The sequence below is a fragment of the Ambystoma mexicanum genome, chromosome 2p (assembly GCF_040938575.1).
Source record: "Ambystoma mexicanum isolate Mex_15411 chromosome 2p, UKY_AmexF1_1, whole genome shotgun sequence".
Classification (NCBI taxonomy): domain Eukaryota; kingdom Metazoa; phylum Chordata; class Amphibia; order Caudata; family Ambystomatidae; genus Ambystoma; species Ambystoma mexicanum.
This window is the reverse complement of record NC_090923.1, coordinates 884,151,838-884,157,837: the sequence shown is the minus strand read 5'-3', so window position 1 is coordinate 884,157,837 and position 6,000 is coordinate 884,151,838.

Genomic DNA, 6,000 nt, shown 5'->3' with positions numbered 1-6,000 from the left:
CAGCGCTGGAAGCGCCGGGCTCATAATGCTTGGGTGGACTTACCTGCAGCAGACCATGCTGCTTACTTGCCTGCCAGTTGAGCCTCTGATCCTCTTCTGTTTGGAACTACTTTTCCTGTTGGGTGGGGCTGGAGCCACTCCCTAGATTCAGAACACTGGAACTCTTCTGGAAGGCAGGAACTCTTTTCTTACCAGGAACTCTTTTCTTACTTAGGCGTGGCTGTGGAAGGAGACACCTAAGCACTACAGGAGGCTATTTAAACCACACCCGGTGGATGAATCTTGCTTTGCGTTATTCTGCACCCTCTGCAGCAGAACGCTCATCGTGTCTTCTGCATCCGGTCCTGGGCCTAAGGAAAAAGGCTTACCATCCTGAATCCAGTCTTCAGCAACACCTATAAAGACAAGAAAGAACAGGTTAGCATTCCGGCATCTGAAAGGCAAAGGCTTACCTACTCTTCGTGCGCTCCGGAGGTCTTCATACTGCATTCCGGCATCTGAAAGACAAAAGCTTACCAACTCTTCGCACGCTCCGGAGGCCTTCGGCTCTGCATCCCGCATCTGAAAGACAAAACAAGGTGCGTTTAAAGACATTGGGGAACTTTAATACTCACGTGCCATTACTCCTTTCCACATCTAATCTAGTGGGTATTCCGGCACCCTGCAGCCGCTCCGAACTCGTACCTGCAAAATAAAAAGACAGTTAGAGCGCATCGTGAAGCAGGCAACAAGCGCTTACTTACGTGCTTCCAGGCGCTTCTATTCATCACACGGGCTCCATCTTCAACTCACTTCAGCCCGTCATCCGCCATCGCCGGAACCCTGCAAAACAAGAGACATCATTACTAAACACTTTAAAGACATTTGAATGACTCGAAACTTACCGTTCGTGCAGTAAACGACGGACAGCAGTCCTCTGAAGTCAAGAGGCCTGCGCTACCTATCCAGTGAAGAAACGGGTTACAGCACCCTGCCCCGAGGCAGATGGAGAGCTCGGCATTCACTTACCTAAGGTGAGAGCGTTAACCTTTGGGGGTCTACAGGAGAGGAGAAGAGGAAAGAGATAGGGACACCCCAATAACCCCAGTTCATTAACCCCATATTTTCTATCTGCAGACATCTTACTCTACACGTCAGGCATACAGTGCACAGAGGTCCAGCCCAAAGAGCCAACCGGGTGCTACACATCACCTTTGAAGATACGGTAGTCGCCCAGTCAAGACCGGCGCCTCTGCGAGAATCAGGTGAGCGTTACAGCCGTCCAGAAGCAGGACGTAAACTGAGGGCCGCGGTCCAAAACCACAATGGAAGGGAGCCCAAAGAATCGGAAAACATGCTTTAGAAACATGGAGGCCAATATAGATGCAGAAGGCAACCCGGAACACGGAATGAACAGTGCAATTTTAGTGAAATAATCGATGACAACCCAAATAGTATCAAAACCATCCACAGAAGGTAGATCGACTATAAAATCCATAGAGACCATATACCATGGTTTATGTGGCACTGGAAGAGGCTGCAACAAACCCATAGGTTCAGGCCTAGAGATTTTAGACTGAGAACATACTGAACAGGAGGCCAAATAATCAATGACGTCGCTGGACATAGAAGGCCACCAAGCCCAACGGCGTAAAGAGTCAAGGGTCTTTTGTTGTCCCGGATGAGCCGCCATCAGCGAATCATGAGACCAAGCAAGTGCACGTAAACGCGCATCACCAGGAGGTAGAAACAATCTGCCCTAGATGTAAGGCAAACCCTGCACTATATCGAGGTTGAGAGCCTCACACTCCCTTGCATGTGAGGAAACCCACTCAGAGATCATGGAGCGTAGTGGAGGTTGAGGAGTGCACCCACAGACCACTCTACAGGGTAGCAAGAGAGAGTGGTTGTTAATTTTATCACCGGAATTGGAAGACAAACGTGACAAAGCGTCAGCACAGGTTTCTAATCGGGCTAGCCGATAAGTAATGGTGAAGTTAAATTGTGAAAAGAAGAGATGCCAGCGAGCCTGTCTAACGGTAAGACATTTCATAGACTTGAACCCAAGAAGACTCCGATGAGCTGAAAAGACTGTGCAAGGATGATGCGCACCCAGCAAATGATGTCTCCATTCAGAAAAAGCATCCTTGATGGCCAACAACTCTCTTTCCGTGATAGGGTAGTTCTGTTCATATTGAGTCAACTTCCGTGAATGAAAAGCAACTGTCATGACGCGTGCTCCATGGAAGCTATGGAGCCGATGGAAGAGCTGATTCCGTTCCTCCACCAGCGGTCTAGTCTCCCACGCACTGCACGTTACCGTCATGACAAGACCGCCTTTCGTACTCCATTAGGTCATTTCGAGTACAAGGTAATGCCCTTTGGGTTGGTTAACGCGCCAGCCCAGTTCCAAAGGTTTATGGACAAGGTCTTCAGTGATCTTCTGTTTAAGTCCACTGTAGTTTACTTGGATGACATCTTGGTTTACTCTCACACATTCGAACAACATCGTCTACACGTAAGAGAAGTGCTCAAGAGACTCCGAGACCACCACCTATTAGTCAAGCCAGAGAAATGTCTTTTTGAGGTTTCTACAGTTTCATATCTGGGCTTTATTCTGTCAGAAAACCGCATTGAGATGGACCCTAACAAGACTACATCTATTAACAATTGGCCTGTTCCCAGCTCAGTCAAGGACGTCCAGAGGTTCTTAGGGCTGACAAATTTCTATCGGAAATTCATCACGGGCTTCTCCAACATAGTCCTGCCTATCACAGCTTTGCTAAAGAAAGGGGTGAAGTTCCATTGGACACCAGAAGCAGATTACGCTTTTCATCAGCTCAAACAAGCATTCACCTCCGCACCTATCCTCAGGCAGCCTGATCAGTCTCAACCCTTTATCGTAGAAGCTGATGCCTCACAAGGGGCTATTGGAGCAGCTCTACTACAAATGAAGGAGGATCAACTCGAACATCCCATTGCCTTTTATTCCAGAACACTCACCTCCAGTGAAAGAAACTATTCGGTGATTGAAAAGGAACTGTTAGCAATTAAACAGGCTTGTGAGGAATGGCGCCATTTGTTGCAAGGAGCGAAATACCCGTTTCAGGTACGAACAGACCACAGGAACCTAAGTATTCTCCAACAGATGGAATGCAGGAACTCTCGTCATGCTCGTTGGGCTTATTACTTCTCCCAATTTGATTTCATACTCACATACCTACCGGGTAAAGACAATCACTTAGCTGATGCACTCTCCCGCAGCCATCAAGAAGGATCAGGGAATCACCCCGAACAGGAATGGCTGCTCAATGGGAAGAGATTCATAGGAACAGTAAATAAATATCTACAACAGGTTCTGCAAGCTCAAAAAACCACCTCTTTTCCAAGAGACCCTTCTCTAACCTACAAAGGAGAATACCTGTTTAAAGATGACTTGCTTTACCTACCCACCCAAGATCTCCAGAACCAAGCTCTTTCGTGGTGCCATGATCTGCCCATGGCTGGTCACAAGGGCCGTACTGCTACCCTGGAACTACTGAAGAGGAATTTCTGGTGGCCAAAGATGAATAAGGACGTAGTGGAGTACGTCTCTTCCTGTCCCATCTGTGCTCAAAGCAAGCACAGTTCGGCTAAACCATTGGGGCTGCTACAACAAGATGAACCACCTGCCGGACCTTGGCAACATATATCTATGGATTTTATCGTTGAGTTACCCAGATCGGGAGGATGTTCTGCTATCATGGTAGTGGTCGACTCCTTCAGTAAGCTGGCTCATTTTATTCCTCTTAAATGCACTCCTTCTGCCACTACCACTGCAGACGTGTTCTTAAAGGAGATAGTCCGTCTCCATGGTCTACCTGCATCAATTGTGCCTGATAGAGGAACACAGTTCACCTCCAAGTTTTGGACAACCTTGTGTAAACAGTTGCAGATTCAGAGAGCGTTGTCTTCTGGCTTTCACCCAGAAACAAACGGACAGACCGAACGCCTCAACGCTACACTTGAACAGTTTCTAAGATGTTACTGCAACCAGATTCAGGATAACTGGTATCATCTCTTATCGGTTGCAGAATTCTCGTATAACAACACCAAACATACTGCAATAGGAATGAGTCCTTTCAAATGTACTTATGGGTACGATCTCAAACACATCCCATTTCCTACTGTTCAACCCACTAATGTCCCTACCATAGATTTACTACTGGACACTCTGAAACAAACTCATAAGTCTGCTCAAGAAACCCTGTTAGCCAGTCGCCAGACTTACAAGAGATGGGCTGACAAAAACAGAAGACCTAATCCTGATTGGAAGAAAGGAAGCAAGGTATGGTTATCCACTAAATACCTTCCCCGGAGAGTCCATCCAGGTAAATTCACTCCGAGATATATTGGACCGTTTTCCATAAAACAACGGATCAATCCTGTGGCCTTTCGGCTAAACCTCCCGCACTCTCTTCGAAGAATACATCCAGTATTTCATACCTCGCTTCTTAAGGAGTATAAACCTGACCCTTTTTTGAGAACCTCCAGAAGAAAGATACCCAGGGGGGATGATGACACCCAAGAGTATGAGGTTTCACGCATCTTAGACTCTCGTTACAAACACGGAGTCCTACAATACCTCATACTGTGGAAAGGATACCCTTGGACGGAAAGATCTTGGGAACCAGCCAAAAATCTACATGCCACCAGACTCCTACGCATATTCCACAGACACCATCCAGGCAAGCCTGGAGGACAGCCTTGGCGAAGGGGTTATACTGTCATGACGCGTGCTCCATGGAAGCTATGGAGCCGATGGAAGAGCTGATTCCGTTCCTCCACCAGCGGTCTAGTCTCCCACGCACTGCACGTTACCGTCATGACGCTTATAAATAGGCGTCACACGCGGTAGTTGATGCGTTGCAACCTTGCTTTCCTCGCCAGGTTCGTACGCTAGTGCTCCTCTCTGACTCCCCTTCTGAATTCCCGCTTGTTTTCTCTTCTCAGTCCACAGTGATTGCCCGCTCAGCTCCTAGCCTTTGTTCTCTCATGGTGCCTCCTCCACTCCTCTGTTCCTCCCGCCTTGTAGTCCTTGTTCCTTCTTCCGCTATAGTGCTTTTCCCTACCTTGTTGTACTTATTTCTACGATTGTACGCTCCTTCCCACCGCAGCCTTCTGCAGACCTCTTCCTCATTCCTCGGCTACAAGCAGCGCTCATGATATGCACGCTAGCCCGACTCCAGCAGTGTCTTCTGGGAATTGAAGTCCTCTCATCTACTTCAACGGAAAGCCTTCAGCCTTGATATTCGTAGTGCTACTACATCCAAGCACACCAGGGTTTTTCAGCCACGCTTTTCCCTGGAATTGGGGGCGGACTCCCTGAGGGCCCCTTCTGCCTTGCTGCCTGAAAGCGGGCAGGGTGGCTTCCAGTGGAGCTCGTCCCAAACTCAACAAGAAAGGACTGGACCTCTGGAGAGAAAGGAGAGCCATAGACACAGACAGTTCCTCAGGAGAACTCAGTACAGGTGAGGAGGAGGAGGAGGGAACCAAGGAGGGTATTTGTCAAGCAACCAATACTCCATCGCATGACAGCAACAGGATGGATTTCACCTGAATCGGGACAACGCTGAGATAGTACTGCTCCAATGACGGAACCTGAGGCATCGGCCTCCACTAGATGTGGTAAAAGCGGATTTGGATGTTGCAGTACTGGAGCAGTCGAGAAGGCGGCTTTCAGAGCTTTAAAGGACTGTTGCGCCTCCGGACTCCATTGAAATGCCCGTTTAGAGCTGGTCAACGCTGTCAAAGGAGCTGAGATGGATGAAAACGAGTGAATGAATCGTCTGTAGAAGTTTGAAAAACCCAAAAAGGATTGTAAGGCCTTGGTAGTAGTAGGCACAGGCCATTCAAGAACAGCTCTGACTTTAGAACGGCTCATTCTAATTCCGTGATTAGTAAGATCGTACCCTAAGAACTCTCCTTCAGTAGAATTGAATACGCATTTTTCAGCTTTAACAAATAAATGATTGTCTCGTA